The sequence below is a fragment of the Rhea americana genome, unplaced genomic scaffold, assembly GCF_003343005.1.
Source record: "Rhea americana isolate MKP2758 unplaced genomic scaffold, rheAme1 scaffold_9, whole genome shotgun sequence".
NCBI lineage: Eukaryota > Metazoa > Chordata > Aves > Rheiformes > Rheidae > Rhea > Rhea americana.
The window spans coordinates 6819781-6837291 of record NW_028187088.1 but is presented as its reverse complement, the minus strand read 5'-3'; the positions used below and the strand labels follow the sequence as shown (position 1 = coordinate 6837291).

General features: G+C 35.8%; 1 protein-coding gene across 2 annotated transcripts in view; it reads left to right on the top strand.

Annotated features, from left to right (window-relative positions):
- Nucleotides 1–17511, top strand: part of ERC1 (ELKS/RAB6-interacting/CAST family member 1) — a 292972-nt gene that overhangs the window by 150027 nt on the left and 125434 nt on the right. The window lies entirely within an intron of this gene.

Genomic DNA, 17511 nt, shown 5'->3' with positions numbered 1-17511 from the left:
AGGCTGTTGGACTGGAATAGAACATTTTTGCTTCAAGTAAGTGAAACTTGGCTTTTGCAAAAAGGAAGTGATATTCTATCTTGTCCTAGAAAGGTAACATTCATTAAAGAATTTAAATTTATTTTACACAGCTTCTGGATAAACAGTTTGTCAGCAGCAATTAGAGATTGCTGGRTAGCTGTTGCAGTATGAATACAGTGGTAGACAACTCCATGTCACAAGATATTCTCAGAATTCCTTCCAAAAACTCTGGAAGATGCTGGAGTGTTAGGTTAGAAAATATGCATACAACCTTCCATATGCCTGTTCCAAGTACCCACTCAAATTTCTTGAAATTTCAGTCAATTTATGCAGAAAATGTGTCAGTGAAAGAAATTTTGGAATACAGAATAAAACTCCAAAACTACTATCAGTAAACAAAATCAGTTAGATTGAGAGTTCAAGAGGTTGGCAATGAGAATGTGGAGAAGAAAAGTTCTCTCAGTAGTAGAGGACCTTTTTTGTTAGGGAAGTCCTGTGGTCTAGCAAAGGCTTCTGTCCAAACCATAAGAATGATAGTTGTGAAAGCTTGAGTGAAAAAAGGAAAAGAAAGGCAGTAGTTGCATAGGGCTACTCAGCTTGGTCTGATACACTTTACACTTCCCTCTCAATTTGAGGGTTTAAAGAAAATGAACTTTTTCAGTGGAAAAGATAGCTGAAGATGAGATGAATCAAGATTTCGGCAAAATGATCTTTTGTAATTGCTGTGAGACAGAAGAAAAATTCATAGTCATGTAAAGTGTAAATGCAGTACTGAAATGCTTCTGATATCATAAACAGTGACTTAATAAAAAGAGAGAAAATCAGTATAGTTTGATTATATAACATAGATAAGTCCTTTCTTGCGATAGATAACCTTTCTTTAAAAGTTCAGGTATGTGAACATTTTCTCTGGTAGCAAAGCCAATTTAAGAATTAAAAACCTCTTCTRTTTGCAGGCACTTAGTCCCAATATCATGCTATAGTTTATCTCCCCTTATAATTGTGCTGATATAAGTGGTTGAAGAGCTGCACTATAAATCAGATTGCTTAAATTTCCTGGCTTAAAAACTTACTCTCCTTTCTTAATATATATTCATTCAGAGATCATATGTGTAGTGCAATTCAGGTAATAATTGGATTGACGCTAGCAAGAAAACGTTACTATTTCAAGCATCTTCATTTTCAGAGAAAATATAATCTATTCCCAGTAGCAGTGCTTGTTGCATAATACATAGTTTAGTGTGAGAAATTACTTCTCTTTAGAAACATAAGTGTAATAAATGTTGGGTACTATAGAGTTTTAATTTTAAATATCCAAAAATTGTGAAATGATAGTAATACCAGTGAATATTTTGGGCAGACTGTTATAGAATATTTTCTTTACTGTTTTTTATTCTCTTTAATTCTTTACTGTTTTTTATTCCCTTTAACTCTCTCGGAATTTCTGCAATCTGAAAATTGATATGCATAATTAAAGTCTCAAAATGAATACCTCAAGCTATTCTTTTATGATAAGCCTTAAAATATATAACCTTGTTGACTAAAAAATCCTAACTTCTTGACTGTTAAAATAGAAATCTGTTTTTTGGCATGAAAATGTGTTTTGTTCTTAAGATGCAGTGGAATTTTGAAAAACTTAGCTTTAAGCTAATTTTGGGAATCTTTAAGGAAAAACTGTCCCGACTTAAATTTCAAGATTTCCTTCCCAACTTACTAGGCATCATCAGCCCAGCAAAGGCTGAAGCACACTGTTTGTGCTAGTTAAATGGTGTTACATGCTTTTCCGGGATAAGTGAATTTCAGGTGCTGAATTGCTGGCTAATTTCTCTCCTGTGTAGACCACTGCTGTATCACATCCCAGCTTTGCCTGTAAGTGAAGGGCCCTTGGATAGTCCAGCTCAGCATGTTAAGGCACATACAACTGTCAGATGCTCAAATGCAGCCTGGTAGAGATCTATTTTTTATGCTGCCTTGCATGTACAGGTTTTATTCCAGAAAATAATCTGACATTTAAGACTTATGATTTCTCTTTGAGTTCAGATCCATCTTTGGGAATTATTCAGATCGAAATGTTCTTTCTCTCTCCCTTCCTCTCCCAGTACATGTTAGACATTGATTACGTCAGGAAGAGGTTTTGGCCTTCTTGATATTGGGCAGTTCTCTGTGCTGTCTGGCCTTGGAGGTTGTATTGTTCCTTGGGTCTCACTAGGTGCCACTGTCACCCACTCAGGTGGCTGGGACCTCATTAAAGGGGATGTCCAGGTCTAGGTCCCCCAGGACCTGAGGACAGAATCCCATGACATAAAGCACTGAGGTGGCATGAATTCATTTTGAAGTTCTGTTTTTGAGAAACTTGTTAGCACTGTTTGAAGAGGTAACTTTGTCCTGTCAGTCATCAAATCGTTCCATAGCTCCGCATAAAGGTTGGAACTAACATTGTTATGTTCTTGGTAATTTAGCAAAAATGTGATTCTAAGTTCACACATGATGTGAATTAGAGTTGTACTGTCTGTACCCCCAGATTACACAGAACTTTTATTAATGAACATGTGTGAGCATATACAAGGTTTAAATGACAATCATACCTCATGTAAATAAATCTAAGTGGAATAAATGTATGCCAAGCCTTCCTCCTTTTTGCTTTAGATTGGACACAGTGGTAGCTAGTSAGTCGTTTGGGCATCAACTGACTCTCCAAACCTCTCTCTCAGAGATCCTGTGACAGCTGGCTGTGCTGCAGAAAACACAGGGTATGTTAAGAGATGGAGCGTTCTAGTAGCCATTTTAATTTCCATCAGCTTTTACAGTATGTTACAGAAAATAGTGGTCCACGAATGTTACAGTCTATACTTCCTTGGTGAGCTGTAATTTTGAGCACAGTGTGAGCATTTACTTTAGATACAAGCACAGGTTTAACCCTGGCATATGCCTGGAGAAAAACTAGCTCTTGTGAAGGCATAACTCTGCCTGCCAAGGGAGCTCTTCCTAACTTTTCTGGGTACCTGGGAGATGTTCAGAAAATGATGGCCTTTTAGCGCAGCTTTTTCAGCTTATAGTGAGGCAAGGTTTCTTTCATGTGGTTACTTTGAATTTTACTCCCTTTTTAAGGAAYTAAAAGTGCCAAGTTAAGCATTCCTGGATGCATCTATTTATATAAAGTAGACAGACATTGTTTGGGTTATGAATAGACAGCCCCACTTTGTGTCCATGTTTTGTAATATATGTGTGTAGTAATACAACAGTTAAGAACAGTTTTCAGATATCTGCATTTGCAGTATTTTCTAATGAAAAAAACTTAAATTTTAATTTAATTTTTTAATTTAACATCACAGAAATAGGATTGAAAAGAAATGGTAGTCCATTGAACAATGGAGAAATATTGCATAGTACCAAAAATGAATGTATAATATGAACTAACAATATTACATAATTTTGTTTTCATGTGAAAACTACGCTATTGGATTTTGATCTCAGCAAGACAGTTGTGCACACTGACAACGTTAACAAAAAATGAGCTTCTAAATAAAAGTTAAAGCTTCTTCCATTTTCTCTGTTGAAATCATAAAGTGCAAATTTATTCCAAAGAATATCATGAAGAATTACTAACAGATTACCAGAAAATAAACTCARTAAGATAGGAAAAATGTCTGAACAGACAAGAAGGAATAAAGTCTAACTTTGAGTAGCACATCTTCTCAGAGGAGGTCCTGTTTTTAGGAATATTAGTTCTCTTCATCTCTTATCCTCTTAAAAGTGGATCTGCTGGACTTTGCAAAACGGTAGATTCTCCATTTATTAGAAGGACGCTCCTCAAGACAAACTTGTGTGCTTATCAAGCCTTAACAATGTTTACCTGGGTCTCTCTCTACCATCTTTCCTAGTTGTCCATACTATCTACATCTCTTCAGACATCTGCGTACAGATAGCTTGTGTAGTAGTTTGGGTTCACTCTAAGGAAGTGCAAATTTACCTTCRTATTTCTTCATTTTCTAATACTTGTGGAAGTCTGTCTACTTTTTTAACATTCTTGCAAAGTCAGCCAGGAGAAAAATGTGGTGACAGTCCTATCTCTAGTTTTAAGAAAGACTTTTTTTCTGATGAATATTTACAAGGTCTTAAACTTTATTGTTGCTTATGTGTGCAGGGTTGCATGCTAAAGCAACAACAAAAATARTGTACTTTTGAATGGAAAATGACTTGTCTCAGGGATTTCTCTGTAGCTTGTATCAATTTTTGGTTGTGTTATTATAGAAGGGAGATCCACGTTTTTTCTCTTTCAGAAACATAACGTGTATATTTGAATAGCAGCATATATGGCCTTGCTGTTTGATTTGGTATGACAGTTCTTACAGAGACAGAATCTGTCATTGCTAAGTAATCAGTGTTTGTGACATTGAATACATTGTTACAGAATTACCACCTTCTTTCTATGACCAGAAGAGAGCACTCCTCACAGAATACTTGTTACTGTAACATTTACAGAAACTAAGCCTGAGAACAGACTTGGCGTTTAGAATGGATAAGTATCTCCCTTGATAGACACTTAGCCATCTGCTCTATTTATTTTCTCTTTATAGTTTAGTTTACTATACATTCATTATGTTCAGGTTTGACCTAGTCACTGCCTGCACAGATGAACTGTTTAACTCTGTTATCTTACATAATGTAAAAATACTCTGCAATTTTGAAAAGATAACTGGAAAAAATTCCTAAAACTAGCTATTTACAACTGGAATTAGGCAGTCTCCCAATTATCCCAATATTTCTTTAACTGCAAATTGAGATTTGTAGTGAGCGAAAGCCATTTTAATAGAGGAAAGAGGACTCCTTACATCCTAACATTCCTCTGTGATCCATCAGGAATATTATTCTGCAGCCACACTTTCTCCCAGCCTTTACTATAGAAACATTAGGTGTCAGCGGAAGATGAAATCTGCTATTTGTACTCATTTGCCTGTTTGGCAAAGAGGAGCATTGGTGCCCTTCATGATATGCCAGAAACTTAAGTGCTGTGAAGACTGAACAGCTGAATGTGTGCCAGCAACCTTAACCGCTAGATGTTTTTCACAAGGGTTTTTTTTTTTTTTTGAAGATTAGTATCTGACTTCAAACTCCTTTCCTAAAAACTGTCAGAGAGATTAATGTAACTGTTGACAACATAGTGTGGTTCCTGTGAGAAGGTCTCTCATGAGAGTAGAAAACATTGAGGGCTAGATTTAAGCAAAACAATGGGAGTACATTCAAGGGGAAAAACAGCTTTCTCCTCATTTTGGTGTTTTATTTCTTGATCTTGAGAAATGGCAATAAATTTGCATTTTTCCTTCTTCTGGCTTTCTCTCTTAACTTTTTTTCTTTTTTTTTTTTTTAACTTGCTGTGTTGAAAATTGTTTCTAACTCATATCTTCTCAAGAATAAAAATGTCCAGCCTGCTGCATTGCACTTCTTACTCTCATTGCTTGATAAAGTTGATACTCCAGTATATTCTTGTTTTGCCTATAGGTGAGGAAAGGTAATGGGTTGTTGCTGTGGACTTAAAGATAGAAGCGCGCACACACACACACACACACACACACACACACACACGTGGATTTTTTTTTTTTTTAGTTCATTGCTATGGTAACAAATGCTTTAGTATTGCCTTTAATTTTTTTTATATAATTGATCTTGCAGTAATAACAAAACTAATTCACTTCATTCTAATTCAGTATTATTCCCTTATCTTACTTAGCAAGCTGCCCAAATTGCTATCACCTTTAAATTACTCTTTTTTTTTAACAGAAACAAGCCTATTCTGACTTTTATTATAATTTCCTCTATTAAATTTTCCTCTTACTCTTGGGATATATTACAACAATTATTCTTGCTGTGATGTGCACACATTAATTGGCATTGAGGCATGGGCTAAAAACTATTTATTTGTAAGTTGTGACTGAAAGAAGGTTGTAAAATACTAAAAGTCAACATCAGTCTTTCAGCTGTTGAATTTTGTTTGAGATATGCTCAGATCTGAATATAAGTGGCAGAAAAAACTGACTGGGTCTTGGTATCACTTAATGTTTTTCTGGTGATTAGATTCAGGGTTCTCTTCTGAAGAAATATAAAATGCCCCAGGCTATGGCTTTTTAGCTTACGTTGTGCAATTGCTGCTTTATGTTAAGGTAATGTGTCTCGTCAAAAAGGTAAATGTGATATTTTCTGTAAATGAGACTAAATTTCTTAATTATATTCATTTATTCAGGATATTAAAATAAAAGATAACTTATGTAGCGCAAGAAGTATATGACAACTCCAACTCAATAAAATGGCAAATGAAATTCAGTATGAGTACATATTCATATATGTCAGCAAAAAACAATCTTAAATATATGTGCACAGTGACAGGTTCTGATCTAGATATTACCATATGACAAAAACCCTAGAACTGTAATAAAAATTTTCATGAAAATATCAGTGGCTAGCAGAAGTATTCAAAAAATTTAATAAAATGTTGAGAAATGTTAAAGGACAAAACAGAGAATATCCGTATGCCACTGTATAAATCAGCAGTACATTTACCTCTTGAATAATATACAATGGTGAGGGCCTTCCACCTCAGAACAGATACGGCAAAACTAGAGAAGTTAAAGGACAGAAAGAAAATATGCATATGGACTAGCTTCCATACAGATAGTAATTAAATAAACTTAAACTATTCAACATAGAAAAGGAATGAGTCAAGAAAGACCTGAAAAAGATCTATAAAATCATATCTGGAAAAGGCGATTAAGAAGCAATTTTTCTCATAGTATAACAACTAATGCATGAAGTGAAATTATTAGGCATCAGGATCACAACAAACAAACAAATATATTCTATGCACTGCATATTTAAACCATGCAGATCACTGGTTCAGAAGTTGTGAATGCATAAAGTCTGCATTGTTTCAAAAAGTGGTTGGACACGTTTTGGGGAAAAAAGTCTTTTAGGAGCTATTAAAATGAAAGAGGCAGACACTAGTAGAGAGAGTGTCAAAACTGGTGACTGTTGAACTGGGTGAAATATCACTGTGCACTTGTTCAGTTCTTAATTTTTTCCTAAGTGTTTGTTACAGGTCATTGTTGGTGTATCTCAGTAGATGGACTTTTGGTCTGACCATTTAGAGTTCTGATTTTCATTTGAAAAACATAGTTAAAAAAATGGTCAGTGATTTTTTTTTCTAATAAAATTGAAATCATTATGTGTATACATGGTTATACTGTATTTTTGGAGTTAAGGATGTTAATTGGTTTTCTGTGAATAGGAATGTTCCAGTCTGTAAACTGTACATTTGAACTTGAAATAGTTTCCTTGGCTTTAGTAGCTGATGTTGGTGATCAAAGAGTTTCAAAGATATCAACAGCCTTAAGGAAGGAGTTTTCCTTTACTGTCCATATTTTCAGTCAGTTGATAGTTCCAAAGGCCATTTATAAACTTTCAAGTCTTCCCAGCACACAATCATCTTGCTGGTTTCCCTCCATTTTATCTTTCAGAGGAATGAGCAGGTTTTGGAAGTCGAGTTTAGGATGTGCTRTGTAACAGGCTAAGAGGTGCTCATGGAGCTGCTACCCAGCTGCCCGGGCAGAGAAGAGAAAGCCTGGGAAGATCGTAGATACCATCAACTTTATCTAGAAGAAAGTATCTTAGCAATCAGAAGTTTGGGAACCAACGGTGCAACTGAGTCTAAAATTTCCACAGACAGAGATTCACAGCCTCTCTAGAACTGTGGTACAGTAAACATGATGACCGCTCCGTCTGCTTCCTCCCCTCCCGTGCCACTGCAGTAGAAGCCCCGTCTGTCCTTGTTCTGGACTCGGACGCTGAAGAAGTGCCTCTTCATCTTGTGCTCCCAAGATGGAGATGTTTGGAGAATCAGTTGAAGAAGTCTCAAGAATTTCTCCAAACTAATCTCTCCAAACTTATATGGAAAAAAAAAAAAAAAAAGTTCTCAAACTACTACTGGCCATTTTATTCTTTAGGAGCCAGTTACCAGCTTYGCAGGCTCAAAACAACAGTTAATCATTTTGGAATATTTAGGACTAAAGAAAAAATAATAACCATTTTTATCTTTCTTCTGGACTGCTTCAGGCTTTTATAGAAATAATTGAAATGTTATACAAAAAAGGAGACTCTCTCAGAATGTGAGGAGTTTCAACTTGCTCATCCTTTTGTTTGTTATGCCAGTGAATTTGAATAGTATTTTTTTCTGACTGTTATGATAGTGTTTGTTGAAATAATACTATCAATACAACATTGAAAATATACTGACAAGAAACTTTTCTTTTCAAATATTCATGTCAATATTTTTGATGATTTTCTCATGATGTGACTATCTAAAAATCTACTTTTTACCTTTTTCTTTTCAGTATTGTGTTCTTATCAGTTTAGCATTCCATGTAAGCACTGAGTTGACTGAGTCATTCCATTCTTCCTGAAACACTATTACTGAATTTTTTAAAGCTTTTATTACTGTACCCAAGTCAGAAAGCATCACTGAATAGGAGACATTTTAAATTCCATGTTGAGCTGATGTCATACGTAAACTTACAGTGAAGGTTATAGCCCGAGTGTCATTCTCTGAATGAGTTCAGGTTACTAGTATGATTCGCATTGTTTCACGTAAGCTTTGACTGGCATGTGGGAAGTGCAAATCTTAGCTAAAAGCCATTAACATGCTTTCTATTTTCTGACCAAATAATGTAACAGATTTGCATCTTATTGCCCTGTTATATTTTTATCTTTCTTTTCCATAATTGTTTCAAAGATTTTTAAAAAACATGGTTTTTTTGGACAGTATTAATCATGATTATTGAACTCTTAATTGCTTGATAACAGGTTATGTAATAAACGGTTATTTAATTTAACAGGTAAGGTATTTGACAGGGATTTTTTTTTTATCTATAAATATGTTGATTCCTGTTTTCAAATGTATCCTTCCTTAGATATTCAGATCTGGCATCATTACTGCATTGGATCAGATGTGGTAAAACTGATCAGTGCAGTTACTGGAAAAGTTACTGGGATGAAGAACAGAAAATGGTTTTTAATATTTAAAGCAGAACATTTCCCTAAAACCTGTATAGGTATATTTGGTTAGTAGCTGAATCCTGTGTGTACCAAGACAGATCTTTTCCTTGAAATTAACTTCACTTGATGCATCTGGCTTCCCAGGGTGGGGAAAGAAGGGAATGGATGGGGGGGTTAGAGTCCTTGCATATTAAGTAAAGTGAGTAGTGGTTAGCATTAGCATCTCGATAGAATATTAGTCCTATCCAGCAACTTACGGCTGCCTCAAAGGAGGCAGCTCTTCAGTCCTCCTACGAATGCTTTAGCTACTCTACTATGATGARAATCAAAAAAAGGGGCATCAGAGACTGGCATGTGTGAGACAGAAGGTAACTTGCAGGAATTCTCTTCCGTATTTAGAAAGTGAGATTCCACAAAATCCTCAGTTTCACTGCTGTATAAGCAGTTCCTCACTGGTGTTGTGTCACCAGCAGCTTTTGCCATACATTCAGCTATGAAAAAGAGGGAAGACAGGAGAAGTGAACTTTTATAGATGGTTATGCACACATGCAGCTTCTGCTGTTCTTTTTGGCTGAATGATTGGGTTGAAAGTGGACAAAAAAAGGCACATCTTACAACTGTTGTGATGTATTAGTATAGTGATGATGACAGGACTGATGTCGGGAAGGAGAGTTCAGAGGAATGGGGTGTATCAAGGGAATCAGTTATGGATTCAAACCTCTCATTAATAGTGCAGTTAGTTATAACTGTCACTGTTTTGCTGAAATCTCAGATGAATTTAGGAGTCTTGAGTCATACTGTTGATCTGTGTGTGAAGAAGAAATCTTTTTACAGTAGCCTTTCCCCTATTAGCCTCTCACAAAAGCAGAGTTACAGAAATCTCTTGGTTTTGCTCACTTTGGAAGTTTCACAGTGGTATTGTCAGCCTTGGGTCTCATTCCAATAGTCAGTGCAGTGATCCACTACGGTTACATGGAAACATAGCCCCTGTTGGTTTTAAAAAAATACAAAAGTGGTAATTTGCAACAGCTGAAATAAAATGTTAAAGCCGTTGGCACCCTGTGTGAGCTGCTAAATGGTAAACCTGGCTGTTAGTATTGGCCAGGTACTTCTGTCTGCCTAGGTTGCTACTATTGAAATATGCCTATACAAAATCTGCCTACCTGTCTAATTCCTGTATTTGGGACGAGAAGCTTAGATTTGCGGGAAAGGAATGTCAAAAGCATGGCAGCTATCAGTAAGAGAAGTTGCCAGTTTCTCAAAGATTTAACCTGTTCTTCCTTTTCCTTCTAAGGCTGCCTGTGTAATACTATCTATAACTACCTGTCATTTTCTTTCTTTTCTCACTTTCTATCCTCTTTCAAGAAATGTATAAATAGCTAGGTTGCAATGCACTTCATTTTAAGAGAAGGAAATGGAGCATTATGATCAAAATAATTCAGTTAGTATCAATTAGGATCCTTCTCTGGTGTTACCTGCAATCTCTGTATGTTTCAGGTGTATTCAGATTGCTGCTGCTGTTGAACACAGCTGCTATATATTTTTGAAATCCTTTCTGAAAATATCACACCTGCGAGTMCTGGCACATAAAATACCTTGGAACAAAAATTCTGAGCAACTAAAGCTGTTTACATATTATTGTAGACACACTGTGTAGTGTTCTGAAACATATTTGTACCAGTTTTCAGGCAAGAGTAGGAATATGAAAAAAATTTGGTAAGGATTTTGGGTGCGTTCAAGAAATAGACAATGTGGAAAATTGTTTTTCTTCTGTGAGTTTTCCTCTTTCATTTCCATTTTGTTTAAATTGGACCCATTAATCATAATATATCTATACTGGGCACTATCTGTTGCAGTTTGACTTTTTTTTTYCTTTTTTTCTTTTCTTCCATGTATATACRTTTTAGGGGCAAACACAAATGTGTTTTGCCCTTATGTTTTGCCCATGTGTACATTATTATGCAGTATTGAATTATGTGCAATACATATTGATTTGCCTCAAAATAATTCTTTTCAATGATAGTGCATAATTTCATYTAGTGCATAATGCCATTGTAAAGCATTGTTTTATGTGTATTTTTGCTGCTTCTTTGTGGTCTATATCTTTAAGAACAAAAATGAGTTCATAAAACTTCTGATAATTATGTGAATTAGTTGTGTCTGTATTTTCTTAGCATGGACAGAAATTCTTTTTTTAGAGCCRTTTGTACTTGTCATGATTTTTAACAGACTTATTTTACTCTATGGGGGCTTTTTTCCTTCTTCAGTGAGGTAGGTAGTCATAGGATTTTGTGCAGGGTAGAGCAACTGCCTAGTTGTTTTTGCGCTTCTGCATTTTGTTAACTTCTGCGACTGAGCACCTTTTATGATTTTCTTTGAAGTGATTGCCCATACATAAAACATTTAAAATGTGCACCCATCACATGTACAGAAGAGCGGGTATTTTTGTCAACAATATCATTTGCAGATCTACTGCTCTACTGCACTATAAAGTGTCATCCTGCTCTGCAACAATGATATCCAAAGGGCCACGCTGTCCAAAAACCACTCCATTTTTTTACTGTCTTTCTCCTTCGATCATAGAAACTCAGTAGCCATTCCTCATGAACTGTTGGCTTCCTTGTGTGTGTCCACCATGCTAATTTTACTGCACTGGTTTAGTTATAATTATCATGTATCTGTTGGAAATAATTTTTATCAAATTTCTATTTCTACTATAAATAAATTTCTTGTTTTTTCTGCAGCTGATGATCCACAAGTGCATGCGCACATGCATACTCTGGAAGTATACGTCTTCTGTATTTTCCTTGTGGTACTCCACATTTCTGCTGTCCCTCGTATTTGCAATATGGCATACATAGCGCTGTGGCCAGCTTCATCTCACTTCCCTTTTAACCCCTAGTACAACTGAACTTTTCTACAATGATTTTTCTCTTTTTTTCTCCTAAAGTTATTTTTCTGCAGTTATGCAACTTGCAAGCCTTGAATTTCAATCCATACACCTTGTTTGGCAGAGACAATTTAACAGATGTTGTCATWTGTTGTCCTAATGAGACAGTCATCATGCATCTCAATCTCTGATCTYTCCAAAGATATGGAAACACTGGTGGAAGATCTCCCACTTGGCAGTTCCTGTCTATTCAACTCTCAGAGTGTGGAAGTTCTCCTCTCATGCATGAACTCATGCTAAGTATGTAGGCTGTTGMTGTACTTAGGAAGAAGCCCCTTTTGGCTCATTCTGTGAGAAGCAGAGACCTCATATAACCCTAATACTTAACTGTACTTAGCTTCAAATAGAGAGGCAGAGGTTTTGCCATCACAGGTAACCCCTGTGTTTTAGTTCTTATATAATTTGAGGGCATCAAGGCAACAATATTCAACACTGATGATTCTTGCACTAGCGTTTACTATCTACTCCACTATCTAGAATAAGATTTTTGACTAAGGCTATGACTACTACTGGAGCACTGGATGAATCAGTATTGGTAGYTATCATTCTATCAGCTTCGCTATTCTTTCTTATCCACCAATATATAGTCCTATTACACAGTACTTTGCCTCCCTGTTCCTTAATTATCATTCTCTGAGTCTTTAATACTGGATCTGAGTTTATTTGTGGTTCACACTACATCATGGAATCAAGCTATGCACTGCGACTTTGAAGTAGTTGCTCTTCAGTCATTTACAATGTCTTCTTTTATTTGACTCTGAGACTGAATGCTTCCTTTTTATTGTCATCTTCAGCAAGTGATAATGGAGAAAGAGGCAATTTGCCATGGACTCCTCCTGCTTTGAATGAGTTACACAGGGGSTGTAAACACTGTTCTTGAGCTAGGTTCTATTGTAAGTACCATTCTAGACATGTGCAGTGGTGTTCTGTCATTTGGCATTTACCTTATGTGTATCCTTCAAAACCCAGTAAGTCAAAATATCATCTCCTCTGTATAAGATGTTTTCACTCATAAAGGGAGAAATAAAGGGAGAAATTATTGATGCTTTTTTTTYCAGAGAGCTTACTTAAGTAGCTGATCAGCATGAGGAACTAAATGAAGTAGATCTGCCATGTTCTGCTGCACTGTGATTGTTTACGTCTCAAAACAAATGAGACCGTAGTAGCATCCGTCACATTGTATCTTAGCTTAAAGCTTCAGGATCTTCTTAAAAGGCCTGCAGATACTGTACAAATACTTTTCAGAGAAAAGAAAAGTAGTGATTCATTAACAAATTGGGTTCTTCTGGAGAGCAGTCTTCCCGTTTTGTCATAACATATTTGCTTCTACCTTCAGTGGTGCAGTAATGCAGCCAACACTGCAAAAACCCACCTTCTGTATTTTAGTGAGAGTCTTTTGACTGCAGATATCTTATCATAGACTCCAGAGCTGACAAATCTGAATTCCTCAGTAATGGAGTGGCTACAGTAGGACTTTCTGTTCTTCTCATTTTCTTCCAGTTATAGCTGAAGACAGAAACCAAGGCAAATTTACAGGAGAATCTCAATATGATTTTTATTTGTGAAAGACATGTATGTTACTCAACCAGCCTGTAGTTTAGAATTGCAGATTACCAAGACYTCATATTTTTAAACTGTGAATAATTCTTAACATTTGTAGGTGGGCTGCTTCCAAATATTTGTGAAGAATTTTCTTTATCCATAACTAAATGACAGTTTGTATCCAGGATGAAGCTTAAGGCTGTATTGAGGCAGCTGAAAGTCAGTTTACAAAATGGGAGATTTTTCTTCCTAAGGCAAGTTTTATGGATGGAGTTAATTATCATTAGATTCCTTATATAGGGGGCTACTTGAGGAAATATATGATAAGGAAGAGGAGTAGTTCACAAGGATAAGTGCTTGTGTATTTCTGCAATGCAATAATTTCACCATTTCCTTAGCTAGGAATACTTCCTGTGCTGTGTTCTTCCCTTCAGGTCTGTGAAAGGACAAAGGCAAAGGATGCTATTGTTAATTAAGGGATTACATCAAAATGGTCTTTTGATCCCTGSGTGATTGGCTAGTCCTAGAAATATTTTTAGCAGGTAGGAGAAGCAGTTCATTGCATTACGAAGCTGTTAGCTAATCTTTTCCAATAGTTAACTAGAGAAATCCACRTTAATTCCAATTCAAAGGGTAAAATTAGGTCATAAAGACCGTTTTGAGTCTAATTCAAGACGTAGTTATGAATTAATATGCCAGGTTATCTGAGATTTAATTGAACCTAAACTCCTTGGTGAAAACAAAGATCCTATTTCATGCACTTTCATAAAACTTCATGGCAAATTACACATTACATGAATGCAGGACAGATTAAATTGATGTATGCTGTTAACATATATCACTATTCTACCACTGATTTCTTTCCTGGAGTGATAGGAAAAACTCCAAAATTTGTCATTCACATCTTCCTTTCTTTTAAGGCTTTAAGTAATACAGGTTTAAATATTGGGGAGAGGGTTTGTGTAGAAATCAACTTTAGGATCACAATATTTGTAGCAAAAATTTATGAATTTATATTGTGCTTGAACTCAGCACTTACACAGTGTCTGTTGGGTTTTTCATTTTCTCTGTCCTATCACCAATAAGCATAAAGGCCAAGCCATCTCCTGTATCCCAGTTTAGTCCCATCTCTGCCATGGAATCTCGCATGTGTGCAACTTGGGAACAGAGGAGGATGAGGGAGGTTCTGGGAGATACATAAGTAGGCAATACATCTTGAAGAGCCCAATTACTGTATGGATTTCTTTTTCTTTCTGAATAGTCATCTATATAAGCTTCATGGAAGGAGACTGCCACAGTCTATCATTCTGCAATTTTATCAAAATTTAAGATTATGAATTTGCCCTCAAAGTCACACTCAAAGGATTTATGAAGCAACTCGAATTCTACTCTACTTCACTTYTGCAGAGGATCAATCTTTTCAGCTGTCAGGGGTTACTTATTTTATCAGCATATGACAAATCATACGATGACAATTTTATTTTTCCTGCAGTGAGTCTAGTGCCTGTATTATCACAGCCTCTTCAGCTGGAAAAGGCGTATTTGTTTTCTGTTTACATTGAAAGGTTTCAAATCTCTGTTCCCTTCTAGAACTCCTGTTTTGAGCCTAGTTGGTAGAAAATTATTGAGTTTTCCAGAACAATTTGTAATAGGAAACTTCTAAAATAACTTAGTGAGTAAAGGTAATTATAATTAACACAGTTCTTTCTTCAAAGGTTAATGCTTATCACAATAATGTAAATAAAAAGAGGAAAACAGCAGTAGCACAGGTTCAGCATGAGCTTGTCATGTTAGAGTTTAGAGCCGAACAACGAGAAAAACATGATGGTTTGTTAAAAGAAAAATTCTAGTTTGCTTTTATTTACTTTTTCTCTATTAATATATTTTCTGTGAAACTGTAGCTTATACTAGAAAATATCAAATACTGATCTACTAATCATGAAACAAAAAGCTAGAAACAAAACAATTGTTTTTAAATCTTTTGAAGCTATTCTGTGCTGTGGAGTGCTGGTGCTATCTGGCTATTCAAYGATTTGCTACGCCTTCCGGCATTGATGTCAGGACTGAGTGGGTAGATTTATTGTGCTGCTATTAGGAACACAAGTAAACTGTCATGGCTCTTTTAAGTATGTCTGTCTGAAAAAAAAAATCCTAAGTAAACTCTCCTAAATGGGTAGGTTATTAGTAGTTCATAGACTAAATTTAAAAATGGTTAAAAATTCATTGGCAGTTGTTTTCAAGTCAGCGCTAGACTTTTCTTTTTTAACTTGCAACTCTGTAACATATATGTAAAATTCTGCATGGTAAGGGAAAAATAATTGCATTATGTATGAATGCAGCTTTTTCAAAAGCAAATAATGTGGCACTGTCTTGGTCCATTTTGGTACCATCATGAGAATTCAGTTGTCCCTTAGAGTTCAACTGTCTGAATTGTATACTGTCTGAACTCTCAGCTGTCTGAATGTATTTTCTGAATGTAAATTCATAACTGCTTGCCTGTGATAAAGAGCACAGAAGAGTATACACACAGAACTCAGAATGTTTAATTCTGCTTCCTTCTTTTAAACCAGTGTGCATTTTACATGCAGCTGTTCAAATGAAGTATTCCCTGTTCTWTTGATTGAAATGAAGGAATACACTTCCTATCCAGGAATAATAACCCGAAGRGAGTTGATATTTTTCATGTAATGCAGATAGGCAAGTAAGTATTTTTCATGGCTGGCACTGTTAGTATTCTGTGCTGAATTTTTGGGGAACTTACCCTTCATCTTATTGAAGAATCTCTGGTTAAGCTAATTTAACTGTGAAATAATTTTGGAAGCTTTTCTCAGTGTTTCAGAAGGATTCAAAAGGTAGAAGACCATACTCTGCAACCTATGTTTTTGAAATGAAAGTATCTCCATTTGTTTTTTGTTTTGAGGGGTTTTTTTTTTTTAATAAACTGACAATTACTTGCTCTGCGAATCCACTTTGAAAAGTACAGTTCTGAAAGCTCTTCTGACTGCAAAGCCTAAAAAATACTGTTGCCTGCGCTAGTAGTTGAATGCTACCGTTTCTCTACTTAAGGGCATTGGTGCCAGAGGTCTTGCACTGGTCTGGTACCAAGTTTTGCATGTCTGCTGAAACACTCGAGTTGAAAGTGGCAGTCCTGARACTGCCAGAAATGGTATTCATGTGTCAGTATCCTTGCTGATGTATTCCAAGTTCTGGAAAGCAGGAATTAAGGAGTAAGTCAGGATCTTTCTTTAAACTCAAATGAATAATTTTATCATTATGAAGTCTGCAAAGTCAAGTTTCTTCCAAGTCAGTCATCTTTTTCCTTATTCTTTAAGGAAACAGTGGAAAATTTCAGTCCTAAGTAAAGCAGGACAGAAGACAAAGGTGTAAATCTGACACAAATTCCAATGCAAAGGCAAAAACGTGTTTGATTCTTCCAGTGCTGCTGAGATGGCTAAAAAGCCCTTGTGGTAACTTAAGCATGTTCATTAAACATCTGATCTTAAACAAATTATCTAAACCAATCTGCAGGACAAGAAATATATAAATATTACTTCATCCTGTTCTTTTCTGGTGGATGTGTTAAGCTGTCATGCTCCGAGACATTCGTACATACTTATCAGCCTCCTTTGCAGTCTTTTGACCAAGCCACTACAGCAGAGGCAGGAGATACACATTAYTTTCTTAGAAATATTCAGATAAGCATGTTCTCTTATACAAGCAAGAACACCATTTGTTTTGTATAACTTTTTTCTAAACTGCATTGTTTGTATAAACCTATCAAATAGTATGTTTTCTGAGGAGTGATACAGTTTTCTTCTGTGGCCTGTGAATGTAGGTGGGACATCTAAACTTGCAGCTGTGAAGATGCACTCAATCAAAGAATAAATTTTCAGGGAATATTGATACATTGTATGTCTAAGATTCAGACTGCCCAGATGGACATTTCGTAATTCCAA